A 15,697-nucleotide genomic window follows, 5' to 3' on the forward strand; every position below is an offset into this window, starting at 1 on the left:
CTTGTAAGTCGAAGTACATTTCCACTGCCTCAGTGGAACTTCCAGCCAAGGCAGGTGGTCCGGTTTCAGACGCGGATCCATCCTTGCCGTCTTCTTTCCAGACCATGTTAGAACAGCAATTTGTTCAGTTTCTCACTAAAATGGGACCGAATCTAGCTATTCTAATCCAGCCTGGGCATTCTGCAGACTCCCACGAGGTCGAGACTATGCAAGTGTCTAGTTTGGCATCTAAGCACGTGAAGCAAGGAGCAGATTCTTTGCAAGTGCATCGACAGGAATCCTCACACTCCATACAAGGAGTAGAGTCTTTGGGAGTGCATCGAGGTTCCTCCATCAAGCCTCTGGAGCTTCGATCCACAGCCTCCAGTCCTCTCCATTCTTTGGTGGAATCGGCTGCTTCCCTCTCCGGGGCGAAGTCTCCTCGATCTTCGAGATCTGCTTCCAAGCATCATTCTCACTGACGATAGAGACCTTCCTCGAGGCATCCTTCCAGGCATAGTTCTTTTTCTAAGGAGCGTCCTTCTTCAACTAAGCCTCGATCTACACTTAGTTCTAGACCGCAGACTCCTCGTTCGATGTCTCCACTTCCACACCTCGAGGACTCGGCGGCTTCCATAGCGTCGTCCAAGTCTCCCTATTCTTTTGAGGCTTTTTATCCAGCCGAAGCTTCATCTTCGACCCAGCCTGCCTTGACGACCTCGAGTCCTTCTCGAGGCAAAGCATTGCCGGATCAGCTATCTTTTTCATCTTTTCTTCGTCAGATGGCTGTGGACTTGGACCTTCAACTAGATGCTGGTTCCAAATACTCTAAGGAGTATCTTGAAGTCATGAATCTTCCTCAACCTCTGGCAGAGTCGCTTAAGCTTCCTATTCACAAGCTTTTGTCTCAAACTTTTACCAGATGCCTGGAGACTCCTTATGCAATTCCAGCTGTTCCAGGAAAATTGGACTCCAGATACAAAACACTCCATTGTAAGGGATTTGAGAATTCACAGTTGTCTCATCAATCTCTTCTTGTGGAGTCCTCCTTGAAGAGGCCCCATCCTTCCAAAGTTTATGCCACAGTTCCTCCTGGAAGAGAAGGGAAAACTATGGTCAAATTTGGACGTCTCATTTATCAAAATGCCATGATGTCCTCTAAAGTCCACAATTATAATTTACATTTTGTCATCTATTTTGAGTTACTTATTGCTCTTTTGCCTAAATTTCTTACCTATTTAGACACTCAAAAACGCTTTGAATTTCAGGAAGTCATCGCTTCTCTATCACATCTCAGACTACATCTACTTCAGTCATCTTATGATGCCTTTGAGTTGTCTGCCCGGGCGGCTGCTTGCTCTGTAGCAATGCATCGCCTTGCCTGGCTTTGTACCATTGACATGGACCCTAATCTTCAGGACCGTTTGGCTAATATTCCTTGTGCAGGCAATGACCTCTTCGATGAATCTATTGAGGCAGCCACCAAGAAATTGTCTGAACATGAAAAATCTTTCGCTTCTATTGCCAGACCTAAGCCAAAGCCAACTCCTGCCAAGTCTACACATCCTCCTCCCATTTACCAGAGGTGTTTTGCTCCAAGGGCGGCTCCTTACACTTGCCCTCCTCCTAAGAAACAGCAGCCTCAGAAATCTCAAAAATCTCAACTTTCTGCTGCACCTAAGGCTTCACAGCCTTTTTGACTGTTTACAACAGAGCATAACCTCCACCGTTCTGTCTCTGACTTCTCTTCCCCTTATAGGAGGTCGTCTCCGTCATTTTTACCACCGATGGATGACAATTACATCAGGCCTCTGGGTGCTATCCATCATCAGGGAAGGATACTCTCTTCATTTCACTCAGGTTCCACCAGAGCTTCCTCCAAGAGAGTATCCTTCCAGTCCATCCCAGACCGCCCTTCTTCAGGAAGCTCAAGCTCTGCTTCGTCTCCATGCCATCGAACCAGTTCCTTTGGAACAGCAGAACAGGGGGTTTTACTCCCGTTACTTCCTTGTTCCGAAGAAGACGGGTGATCTGCGGCCCATTCTGGATTTCAGGACTCTCAACTAATTTTTGGTCAAAGAAAAATTTTGAATGTTGTCCCTGGCATCCCTTTATCCCCTTCTCGAGCAGAACGACTGGTTATGCTTTCTGGATCTCAAGGAGGCCTACACTCATATTCCCATTCATCAGGCCTCCCGTCAATATCTCAGATTTCGGGTGGGGAATCTGCATTATCAATACAGAGTGCTGCCCTTTGGCCTGGCTTCATCTCCCTGAGTGTTCACCAAGTGCCTGGTTGTGGTAGCAGCAGCTTTACGGAACCATGGTCTTCAGGTATTTCCCTATCTAGACGACTGGCTCATCAAAGATTCCACTCCCAGGGGGTTATTGTAGCGACCCAATGGACTACGTGGTTCCTACAAAGTTTGGGATTCGAAATCAACTTTCCCAAATCCCAACTTCAGCCCTCACAGAATCTACAATTCATCGGAGCTGTTCTGGACACTGTCCAACTCAGAGCATTCCTTCCGCAACAACTTCTGGAAGCTCTCCTTCAACTCTTGTCATACAGTGTCTTCCTGCTCTTCCATCTCAGTGAGACACATGATGGTACTCCTAGGTCATATGGCCTCCACAGTACACGTGACTCCTTTTGCCAGACTTCACCTCGGAATTCCTCAGTGGACCCTGGCATCCCAATGGACACAGGTTTGCGACCCACTGTCTCAACACATAACAGTCACTCCTTCATTGAAGCAGTCTCTCCGTTTGTAGATGCTCTCTTCCAATCTCTCCAGAGGCTTGCTTTTAGAAACGCCCCCCCCCCCATCAGAAGATCCTCATGACAGATTCTTCGACCTACGCTTGGGGCGCTCATCTCGATGGTCTCCGTACACAAGGCCACTGGACCAGTACGGATTGTCAATATCACATCAATCTGTTGGTACTCAGAGCGATCTTCAAGGCTCTCAACGCTTTTCAACATCTTCATGACCAGATAGTCCTCATTCGGACGGACAACCAAATCGCCATGTATTATGTCGACAAACAGGGAGGGACGGGATCTGCCTCCCTTTGTCAAGAAGCTCTGATGGGTTGGGACTAGGCAATCCGCCACAACACCTTCCTCAAAGCTGTCTACATCCAAGGGGCGAAGAATTGCTTGACGGCAACTTGAGTTGTCTTCTGCAACCTCACGAATGGACCCTCCATTCCTCGCCTCTTCATCACATTTTTTCACAGTGGGGAACACCTCAGATAGATCTCTTCCAGTTGTTCCTTCTCTGCTTACACAGAGTCGGGGATCTCTGCTTCATCCCAACCTGCAGTCTCTACACCTAACAGCTTGGTACCTCTCAACATAACTACTCTTCAGTTTTCTCAACCTGTCAGATGTTTTAGAGGCTTCCAGGAAACCTACCACTAGACAATGCTATCACCAAAAATGGACTAGATTTTCTATGTGGTATTTTTCTCATGATAAGGAGCCTCAACATTCCTCCTTATCTTCTGTTTTGGATTACCTTTTGCACTTATCCACTTCTGGCCTCAAGTCTACATCGATCCGAGTCCATCTCATAGTAACATAGTAGATGACGGCAGATAAAGACCCGAATGGTCCATCCAGTCTGCCCAACCTGATTCAATTTAAAAAAAATTTTATTTTATTTTATTTTTTTTAATTTTTCTTCTTAGCTATTTCTGGGCAAGAATCCAAAGCTTTACCCGGTACTGTGCTTGGGTTCCAACTGCCAAAATCTCTGTTAAGACTTACTCCAGCCCATCTACACCCTCCCAGCCATTGAAGCCCTCCCCTGCCCATCCTTCACCAAACGGCCATACACCGACACAGACCATGCAAGTCTGCCCAATAACTGCCCTAGTTCAATATTTAATATTATTTTCTGATTCTAAATCTTCTGTGTTCATCCCACGCTTCTTTGAACTCAGTCACAGTTTTACTCTCCACCACCTCTCTCGGGAGCGCATTCCAGGCATCCACTACCCTCTCCGTAAAGTAGGATTTCCTAACATTGCCCCTGAATCTACCACCCCTCAACCTCAAATTATGTCCTCTGGTTTTACCATTTTCCTTTCTCTGGAAAAGATTTTGTTCTACGTTAATACCCTTCAAGTATTTGAACGTTTGAATCATATCTCCCCTGTCTCTCCTTTCCTCTAGGGTATACATATTCAGGGCTTCCAGTCTCTCCTCATACAACTTCTGGCGCAAGCCTCCTATCATTTTCGTCGCCCTCCTCTGGACCGCCTCAAGTCTTCTTACGTCCTTCGCCAGATACGGTCTCCAAAACTGAATACAATACTCCAAGTGGGGCTTCACCAATGACCTGTACAGGGGCATCAACACCTTCTTCCTTCTACTGACTACGCCTCTCTTTATACAGCCCAGCATCCTTCTGGCAGCAGCCACTGCCTTGTCACACTGTTTTTTCGCCTTTAGATCTTCGGACACTATCACCCCAAGGTCCCTCTCCCCGTCCGTGCATATCAGCTTCTCTCCTCCCAGCATATACAGTTCCTTCCTATTACCGGTATTAATCCCCAAATGCATTACTCTGCATTTCTTTGCATTGAATTTTAGTTGCCAAGCATTAGACCATTCCTCTAACTTTTGCAGATCCTTTTTCATATTTTCCACTCCCTCTTCGGTGTCTACTCTGTTACAAATCTTGGTATCATCTGCAAAAAGGCACACTTTTCCTTCTAACCCTTCAGCAATGTCACTTACATACATATTGAACAGGATTGGCCCCAGCACCGAACCCTGAGGGACTCCACTAGTCACCTTTCCTTCCTTCAAGCGACTTCCATTAACCACCACCCTCTGGCGTCTGTCCAACAGCCAGTTTCTGACCCAGTTCACCACTTTGGGTCCTAATTTCAGCCCTTCAAGTTTGTTCAACAGCCTCCTATGAGGAACTGTATCAAAGGCTTTGCTGAAATCCAAGTAAATTACATCTAGCATATGTCCTCGATCCAGCTCTCTGGTCACCCAATCAAAAAATTCAATCAGGTTCGTTTGGCACGATTTACCTTTTGTAAAGCCATGTTGCCTCGGATCCTGTAACCCATTAGATTTAAGGAAGTACACTATCCTTTCTTTCAGCAACACTTCCATTATTTTTCCAACAACTGAAGTGAGGCTCACCGGGCTGTAGTTTCCTGCTTCATCCCTGTGACCACTTTTATGAATAGGGACCACATCCGCTCTCCTCCAATCCCCAGGAATCACTCCCGTCTCCAGAGATTTGTTGAACAAATCTTTAATAGGACTCGCCAGAACCTCTCTGAGCTCCCTTAGTATCCTGGGATGGATCCCGTCTGGTCCCATCGCTTTGTCCACCTTCAGTTTTTCAAGTTGCTCATAAACACCCTCCTCCGTGAATGGCGCAGAATCTACTCCATTTTCTCGTGTAACTTTGCCAGACAATCTCGGTCTTTCTCCAGGATTTTCTAACTTTGCCAGACAATCTCGGTCCTTCTCCAGGATTTTCTTCTGTGAACACAGAACAGAAGTATTTGTTTAGCATATTTGCTTTCTCCTCATCACTCTCCACATATTTGTTCCCAGCATCTTTTAGCCTAGCAATTCCATTTTTTATCTTCCTTCTTTCACTAATATATCAGAAAAAATTTTTATCTCCCTTTTTTACATTTTTAGCCATTTGTTCTTCCGCCTGTGCCTTCGCCAAACGTATCTCTCTCTTGGCTTCTTTCAGTTTCACCCTGTAATCCTTTCTGCTCTCCTCTTCTTGGGTTTTTTTATATTTCATGAACGCCAACTCTTTCGCCTTTATTTTCTCAGCCACTAGGTTGGAGAACCATATCGGCTTCCTTTTCCTTCTCTGTGCAATTACGGCTTTCTATCAGCCTATTGAAGGGAAACCCCTCTCTGCTCATCCGGTGATTTCCAGATTCATGAAAGGACTTTTCAATGTCAAACCTCCTATCAAACCGTCTCCTGTGGTTTGGGGCCTCAATGTTGTCCTTGCTCAATTGATGAAGCCTCCGTTTGAATCAATTGACAAGGCTCATCTAAAGTATCTCACTTGGAAAGTGGTGTTTCTCATTGCCCTCACTTCTGCTCGAAGAGTCAATGAGCTGCAAGTTTTAGTTGCTGATCTACCTTTCACTGTCTTCCATCATGACAAGGTGGTCCTCCGTACTCATCCTAAATTCCTTCCTAAAGTGGTTTCAGAATTTCATCTCAACCAATCTATTGTTCTTCCAGTATTCTTCCCAAAGCCTAATTCTCATCCTGGAAAATCAGCTCTTCATACTCTGGACTGTAAACGTGCTTTGGCCTTCTATTTGGAATGCACCAAACTACACAGAACTGCTCCTCAACTTTTTGTCTCCTTTGATTCAAACAAGTTGGCTGCTTGTATCTCATTCTGCTATGCCCAGGCTGGATTACCCCTACACAGTAGAGTCACAGCCCATAAAGTCAGAGCAATGGCAGCTTCAGTAGCTTTCCTGAGATCTATACCTATTGAGGAAATTTGCAAGGCTGCTACTTGGTCCTCGGTTCATACTTTCATTTCTCACTATTGTCTGGATGTTTTCTCCAGACGGGATGGCCAGTTTGGCCAGACAGTATTACAAAATTTATTCTCCTAAATTGCCAACACTCCCACCATCCCATTCTGGTTAGCTTGGAGGTCACCCATATGTGAGAATAGGCTGCCTGCTTGTCCTGGGATAAAGCACAGTTACTTACCGTAACCGGTGTTATCCAGGGACAGCAGGCAGCTGTTCTCACAACCCACCCACCTCCCCTGGTTGACTTCTCTGCTAGCTATCTGAACTGAGGAGATGCGCCCTATGCTGGGCGGGAAGGCACTTGCGCATAAGTGGTGCGGTCGACTCGAAACTTCCAGTTTCTACAAGCAAGTCTGCTTGCGAGGCTTCCGCATCCGGGCTCCGTCGGTGACGTCACCCATATGTGAGAATAGCTGCCAGCTGTCCCTGGATAACACCTGTTACTGAAAGTAAATCTAGTTTGTGGAGCTGGAGTTTCCAAACAGAGTGGCTGGACCCCTCCGGAAAGGAAGGCAAACAGACTTCCTGAATCACATGGAATGCCAAGACCACCTTGGGCAGAAAGGAGGTAACCACGTGGTTGACACTGAGCCCTCTGGTTACCTTCTTTCTGCCTAAGGTGGTCTTGGCATTCCATGTGATTCCGAAAGTCTGTTTGCCTTCCTTTCCAGAGGGGTCCAGCAACTCTGTTTGGAAACTCCAGCTCCACAAACTAGATGTCTGGAGTAGAGAATGACACTGGGACAAACTTTTCCCCATCCCTGCAGGAACTCATTTTCCCATCCCAGTAAGTTCTTTTCCTGAACCGCCCCATTCCTGTAAGTGTTTCAGGCTTGTGCAGTTAAGGGAGAGCTTATAGGAATGGGGCAGTGACAGCGACAAAACTCATGGGGACAGGGAAATTGAGTTCCTGCAGGGACGGGAAAAAATTTGTCCCCGTGTCATTCTCTAATCTGGAGGATGCTGCTTCACTAATTGTCTTACCAAGAGGGTGGATAAAACTTTTTTTTATTGTACTTTTTAAAATAAATAGAAAACTAATCTTTTTATATGCTTGGGTTTGCATTTCTGAAAACTGAATTTGTGTCTGCAGAGATAACATGTTTCTGTTTCACAGCAAAAATATTATAAAATATACAGAGTTAAGAGAGACTTTGGCCCCATAGGCCCAGATTCTGTAACTGGCACCGTTGTCCGCAGCCGCTGATTGTGTGTCAATCATGCGATGGGCACAGAATTGCACCTATGTCAAAGGTAGGCACTGGAAATGAAGACCAGGGTTTTCCTGGTCTACATTTCTGGCGCCTACTTATGATTAGAGAATGACATGGGGAAAAAATTTGTCCCCGTCACTGCCCCGTCCCCGGCCCACCATCCTCTGCACCGCCCCGTCACCGCCGTTCCCTTCACCGCCCCGTCACCGCCATCCCTTTCACCGCCCCGTCACCGCCACTGCCATCCCATTCACTGCCACGTCACCGTCCCCGCTGCATCCATATAAGCCTTAGTACAGTAATATTTAGCTTATTCCTTTCTTATAAATCAAAGTTCCTGCTGCTGAACTAAAGAAAGAGATGTTCAGCTGGCATGGCTTTGTTTATAAATTTTTATCAACACAACTAATATACTACTTTATCCTAAAGCAAAAAAAAAAAAAATAGAATTTTTTTTTTTCTACCTTTGTTGTCTGGTTTCTGCTTTCCACATCTTCTCATTCAATTCCTTCCATTCACTGTGTGTCTTCTCTCTGCTTCTTCCATTTGCTGTTACTGTGCCTCTCCCTTCACCCCCCCCTCCCAGTTGGTCTAGCACCCATCTTCTTCCCTCCACTCCCCCATAGTCTGGCATCTGTCTTCTTCCCACTCTGTCTTCCACATTTCCCTTCAGGGTCTGTTCCTCTCCACCCTCCTTCAATGTCTGTTCTATTCCTTTCCACCACCACCCTTCCCTCCCTCCTTTACTATCTGTTCCTTTCTACTACTCTTCAGCTCCTCTCGCGTGGCCTATCTATCTACCTTCCTCCCTCTTATTTTCGTGGCATGTTACAATGTAATTTATGCAAGCCAATGGAGCCTGCGAGCTCGGTCCCTGTCCCATCCCCCACAAACCATCTCGCTTCTGTGCTCCTATTTTCCCCATTTCTAATATCTCCCCTATGTATCTGCCATTGCCCCTCCCCCTGTGTCCATATACCATCCCCATGGCATGTCCCCTTTATGTCTCTGTCCCTATGCCCCATGCACATAATTTCCCCTCTTTCTGTTACCTTTCTGTGTCCAGATTTCTCCTATCTTCCTCTTCCATACCAGTGTGTCTCTTCTTTTCAACTCCATCTAGCTTTTTTCCCGCTTTCTTCCCCCCCCCACCCTCCCTGCTTCTAGCATCTGGCTCACCTGCCTGTCCTTCCCTTTCTTTCCTGCTGTGGGTTTTTCTTTCCGTTTTCATCCCCTTGGCCCAGAATCCTTTTCCCTTTCACTTCCAGTTTGAGCCGGGAACACACGGTCCCCGCAGCCCCCACCCGCCTGCCCAATCGATCCTAGTGTTTAGCCAGCTCTCTCCGTTCTCCTCACCTTAGTTTGCAGGCTTTCTTTTTCGGTGACCTGCACGCTTTCCCAAAGAGCCGCGCATGCGCAGCTGCTCAGTGTTCAATCTACTGCTCTGCTCCAACTTCCTGTTTCCGATTGAGTCAGAGCAGAAGATTGAACACTGAGCAGCCGCGGGTGCGCGGCTCTTTGATAGCGTGCGGGTCGCCATAAAAGAAAGCCTACAAACTAAGATGAGGAGAAGGGAGAGAGCTGGCTAAACACTAGGATCGATTGGGCAGGCGGGTGGGGGCTGTGGGGACCGCGCGATCCTTGATGCCTCACTATGGAGACAAGACCATTCACCGCTCCATGGGGCGGTGAATGGTCTTGTCCCCATTCCCGCAGCGACTGCTATTTTCCTTTCCCCGTTTCGGCGGGTTACCCGCGGTTAAATACGGGGTTACCCGCGGTTAAACGCGGCTAGCCACGGGTAACCGCCACCGTGTCATTCTCTACTTATGATGTGAATCGCCTCCATAGGTGCTTTAGGCCGCCTGATGCTAGTTCTGGTGTTAGCCTCACCCACAGTGGCATTAGGCGGCCTAGAGCACCTACGGAGGTGCAATTCTAACACCAATATTTTAGGCTTTGTTTCAATGGTGTGTTGTTGTTTTTTTTTTTTACTGAGTTTGAGTGCTTATTGGAGCCTAAAAAAAACAACTTTATAGAGAATCCGGGCCATAGTTCCTCTGCAAATTGATGTACACAGAATCAACCCTTTACCTCTTAAGTTTCTAAGTTTAGATATATAATCTATACAAGGACCTAAGTGTGAGAAGAGAGGGGCAAGTAGTAAAACTTAAAGTGAAACCTTTTGAGCAAAATATTCCACAAGTCTTTGGATATTTTTGTGTGTATGACTTGAGGTTTATCATATTCTCTTCTTGGTGGAGAAAATCTATAATGGCATCAGGCCATAGGAGACCCAGTTTGGGAATATTTTAATGAAGTTCCTCTGCCTTTGTGAAGGCAGGCAGGTGTGCAAAATGCAAACATTGCAACAAAGAAATGCAAGGCCTAGTGGCCATGAATGAAGCAACATCATGAGGAGTGCTTTGATGATGAATACAAGAGCATGTTTGAACAGGCAGGATCTTTAGGTTTGTAAATGTTTTGATTTCATTATATTTCTTAAATACTGCCTTAAGGCATTGCCATATTTTAAGGAAAAATATATTTGTTATTACTGCATGTTACTGATGAAATAAAGAGTTATAACATTGGGCAGTACTGAGTAGCTGCGAATACAATGAGTAATACCAAATAAATAGAAATGGTATCGATAACAACATTGACCTTTATTGTTTAGGGGAATCTTATCAACCTAAAGGATTTTGAAAACTATCCACCTTCAATATCACCATCCTCCTGTTCTACAGTTTCAGAGTTATCTGTCCAGGATAATGTTTCAATCACATCATTTCAATCGTACAACCACAGTATATCGCCTAAAAGAGGAAAAAATCCGACCATCCAGAACCTCTATAGATAAGTTTGTGATAAACTGCAGATTAGAAAAAGAGGTGATTGATGAGGTGGAGTAATGTCCACAATGATCCTGTTGTAAGTGCTTGTATAACAAAAGAAGGGAATGTCTTTCTTGCAGAAACAATCGATTCCTCAAGGAAATACATATACAGTGGTACCTCGGTTTACGAGCGCACCGGTTTGCGAGTGTTTTGCAAAACGAGGAAAATATTCGCAAAATCGGCACCTCGGAAACCGAGCGTGGCTCGATTTACGAGCGCCCCCCCCCCCATGATCCGGCACCCTCCTCCCTCGCGATCCGGCACCCCCCTGCCGCGATCTGGCACCCCCCTCACCGCGACCTGAAGTCCCCAGACCCACCCGAACCCACTTCTTACTTTCAGCTCGGCCTCGGCACCAGCATGTCCTGTGTGTTGGTGCTGGTGCCCGAAAATCGGCCTCCTCTTCTGTGCTGGGCCTTGAGCATCTGCGCATGTTCAAGGCCTGCGAGTTCACGTTCTCTTCGATCTCCGAGAATCTCGGAGAGAAAGTGAACTCGCAGGCCTTGAGCATGTGCAGATGCTCAAGGCCCAGCACAGAAGAGGAGGCCGATCTTCGGGCACCAGCACCAATGCACAGGACGTGCCGGTGCCGAGGCCGAGCTCGAGCTGAAAGTAAGAAGCGGGTTCGGGTGGATCTGGGGGACTTCCGGTCACAGTGGGGGGTTGCCGGATCGTGGGGGGGCCTTTGGGGGGAGCAATTCCGGGTCTCGTGGGGGGAGGAATAGAGCAGCACCGCTGGCCTCAAGGGGGGGAACGTATCAAAGCGATTTTCCATTATTTCCTATGGGGAATCTCGCTTTGATATACGAGTATTTTGGTTTACGAGCATGCTTCTGGAATGAATTATGCTCTTAAACCAAGGTACCACTGTATAATAGAGTGCTTGACAGGAAGTAGCAGCAAAAGCTATAACAAAATGTGAACAAAAATTCAAATGTCTAGTACGCAGTTTAGTTACAGACAATGCTGCAAATGTATCCCAGATGAGAAGAAATTTACAAGAGCATGAAGAGAATTCCAAGCTAATAACATATGGTTGCAGTTCTCATTTGCTGCACCTCCTAGCCAAAGATTTCAGTGTCCTAGAAATAAAGACTAATGGCATTAAAATTGCTTAATATTTCCATAACAATCCTTTTACAGCAGTAATTCTGAAAAGAATGGGTGGAATCAAACCAACGTTACCACAAGATTTTAGATGGAATCCTATAGTAGACTTTTGAGCTATATATCAAGAACTAGCCTATTCTGATAACAGTTTGTGAACAAACTCAAAAAAAATAGATGACACTGTTACAGCCAAAATCCTCAATATTGGGCGTAAGAGAAATGCTGAGAATCCTGAAACCCATTTCTGAAACTCTAAACAAAGTACAGAAAAATAGTTGTTTTATTGCTGATGCTATTTAAATTTGGAAGGAACAGAGTGAGCACTTAAAAATGGAACTTCACAATGACATAATTAAATTACAACAAATTATGTACAGCTGAAGGACTGGAGACAAAATCAATACAAGATGTACACTGTGCCCTCTAGTAAAGCAACAGTAAATACCTTTAAAGGTAAAACTCATCCTTCTTATTTTGATTTTAGAAAATTGTTAAAGACACAACTATTTGACAGGCTTGTATCATAATATTTCATATTTATTTATTTATTTTTTGCTATCTTTTTTATTAATTTTCATTGTATACAAACACACAATACAAACAGAACAACCAAAATGAACAAGACAAAAAGCAGAAACAGTCGGGTCTTACGTGTCTTTCTTCACAAAGACTCACAGAAACCAACCCCACCATACCCACCAGAAGCCCCCCACCCACGCACTCCAGTGTCAAAAGTTCAGTAAAGAACTACGAGCTCTCGAGGATAATCCCTCCCAAACGGGAGCCCACATGCTCCAAAATTTCCTCCAAGGCCCAGGACCCCCCCTTCGAACATCCAAATATTCAAATTTTAACAATGTAAACAATTCATTTCTCCACATAGTCAAGGTAGGCGCATCAGCTTGGCGCCAAAATAAAATAATACACTTAAGGGCCAGCAATGATACCTTTTGCAATAACAGGTTACCCCCTCTAGTCAGTCCCAAATGAGCCCCCTGAGAAAAAAGCAGAATGTCTGCCCGCAAGGGAATCTGTTTGCGCAGGGCAGACTGCAGATACAGTGCTACAAAAGACTAGAAGGTTTGAATACGGTCGCACGACCAGAACATATGAAGCAAGCCTGCAGGGGTGAACTGGCACCAAGGACACCGAGCATGAGAGGCATATCCAGAAACATAAGCCTGGAAAGGAGAGACATGCAGCCGCAAAAGAAACTTGAAGTGCTGCTCCTGCAGGACCACAGAACGAGTCAGGCGAGGAAGATGTTTCATCAGAAGACGAATCCCCTGGCCCGTGACATGTTCAGATGGGGAGAGATCCTGGTTCCACACAGCCGCCACCACCTTAGGGTCCTAAGGAGTCGCAAAGCAGCCCAAACTGACTTGGTGGAAGGATAAACTAATCCGAGTCCAACGGCACAAAGTCAAAGTCTCACATACTAGGTCCACCCGGTCTCCAGTCAAGGTAGCAGCATCCAGTGAGTGGAGATAATGAGACACCTGGCGATAGAAAAGCCAATCCCGAGCCTCCAAAATACCCTCCGCCTGTAGGTCCTAGAAAGAGCGAGGCACTCCCGCCTCTGACACAACATCATGCACATAGCAGAGACCATGACTCCTCCAGCGCTGTAAATACAGTTTGGATGCATCAGGGTCCAGGTCGCGGTTACCCCACAAGGGCAACAGAACCATGGAAGTAAAAGGCAGCTGCATGCGTTTGCACAGCCACTGCCAACATTGTCGCATAGAACGCAGCAAAGGATGAGCCCTGGTGGGAAAAATCCGGTGTGGACGCTTAGCATGAAGATAATACAACAAATGAGTAGGGGCCATCCAACTGCTGTTCAAGAGTGACAGGGGTATAAAACTGAGTGTCTTGAATCCAGTCCATCAAATGTCGAAGGAGACAGGCAATGTTGTATCTCCTCAAGTCCGGAAGCGCCAGTCCACCCCGCCAAAGATAATTGAGCAAGAGTCATTCTAGGTTTCCTATTATTCCAAAGAAATTTACGCAGTACAGTATGAAACACAGTAATATCCTTATTAGTCATATACAATGGAAAAGTTTGCATCACGTAAACCCATTTAGGGAACAAAACCATTTTGTAAAGAGCTATGCGGCCCCGTAAGGACAGGGGAAAATGAGCCCAAAGACTTAAGAGATCCCTGGACTTGTTCAAAAGGACTATGTAGGCTCGAGATAAACTGCCAGTGATGTATACCCTCAAATATTTGAGTTTGTGTGCCACCTGTCGCAGAGGGAAAGAAACAGACCAATCCCCGTAAGCATACCCACCCACCGCCATAGCCTCGGACTTTTCCAAATTCAACTCCAAACCAGACACCCGGCCATGGTCACCAACCAATTGCAACACCCAGGGGAGAGACTGACCCGGCCTGGTCAACAACAACAATATATCATCTGCTCATATTTATTTTTTAATTGAGTCCTTTATATTCATAATTTGATGTACTTTTATCTACTTTGTATGTACCAGCTTCATTTGTTGTGAACCGCCTAGAACCATTTTGGTCTGGCGGTATATAAGAATAAAATTATTATTATTATTAAGAAAGATGGGACGAAAAAGTAGATAGTGTAGCTGGTTTTAAGAAAGGTTTAGACAATTCCTGAAGGAAAACTCTATGGTCTGTTATTGAGAGAGACATGGGGGAAGCCACTGCTTGCCATAGATCGGTAGCATGGAATGTTGCTACTCCTTGGGTTTTGACCAGATACTAGTGACCTGGGTTGGCCACCCTGAGAACGGGCTACTGGGCTTGATGGATCATTGATCTGACCTAGTAAGGCTATTCTTATGTTCTCAGAAGCTACAAAGGAACATTCCAATGTAACCTTGAAGGAAGAGCCCCACAGTGGCTTATCTTCACTTGTTTTTTTCATTGGCATAAAAAAGTTCCAGCTATGTTCAGCAATTCTGTTAGAAGTTTTCAAATACCAAAGTTCCAGAATACAGATAAGGTGAGCCAGTGTGTTAAGCTCTTTCTTCATAGTTACATTGGAATGTTCTTTTGTAGCTTCTGAGGCTTTCTTTCCTCCTACCTTTCTTACTGAGCTTTGGCAGTTAACTGCCTTTAAAGGTATCTAATATTGCTCTACTGGGAGGGCATATCATTAAATTACAAGCATAAAAAAAAAACCCCGAATGGGACAAGCACTGTTTCCAACTCCATTTTCTTGCAAATATTGTCAATATCTGGTACTAGGGTCAAACTTAAATGCTGAAGAAGAGTTAGTTTTGACATGGGTATCCAGGAATCGTCCATCTGTAATGCCAACTATAATAACTTCAGATCTAAAGGGGAACCATTCAAGAAATATGTTTACCAATGATGATTTAAAGAAAGTCACACCAGTGAACTGGTAGAGGTCACTTATTAAGCACTTGGATTTAGTGACTGTTGAAGTAATGATTTCACTTTTAACAGCAGTAGCTTCTTCTGCTGGCATAGAAAGAATATTTTCTTCCTTTGGACTCATTCCAAATTGAGAAATCGTTTGGGACCCAATAAAGCAGGAGAGCTTGTTTTTTCTTTTCTAGATTATGAACAAACAAGAAAATGAGTGAGCTACAGAAGACAGTAAAGTTTTTCATATCTGGACCCGGCTGATGGTCTTTAGTGGTTTGTTTTCTTTAAGTTTATTTTGTTTAATCATATCAGTAGTTAATATGGATGTTTTAAACAAATTCAAGAATATATCTGCTATAATGTTGTTGTTTTGGTTAAATAAAACTATTTAAATTGTTTTAAGATAATGATGATTTTTTCTCCTTTCAATAAAGTACAGAAAAGTTGTACAAATATAAATGATTAACCTATTAAACTGGAGAGAGTTCACCTCGCAGTAATTTCATAATTATTTATCCATGTATTTCTAATATAACCAAATCAGTAATTATTTTATGTA

The 15,697-nt window shown here is 44.9% G+C and overlaps 1 protein-coding gene across 3 annotated transcripts in view; it reads left to right on the plus strand.

The window, feature by feature from the left end:
- Nucleotides 1-15,697, plus strand: part of GNA12 (G protein subunit alpha 12) — a 65,494-nt gene that overhangs the window by 13,963 nt on the left and 35,834 nt on the right. The window lies entirely within an intron of this gene.

The sequence above is a fragment of the Geotrypetes seraphini genome, chromosome 11 (genome assembly GCF_902459505.1).
Source record: "Geotrypetes seraphini chromosome 11, aGeoSer1.1, whole genome shotgun sequence".
Classification (NCBI taxonomy): domain Eukaryota; kingdom Metazoa; phylum Chordata; class Amphibia; order Gymnophiona; family Dermophiidae; genus Geotrypetes; species Geotrypetes seraphini.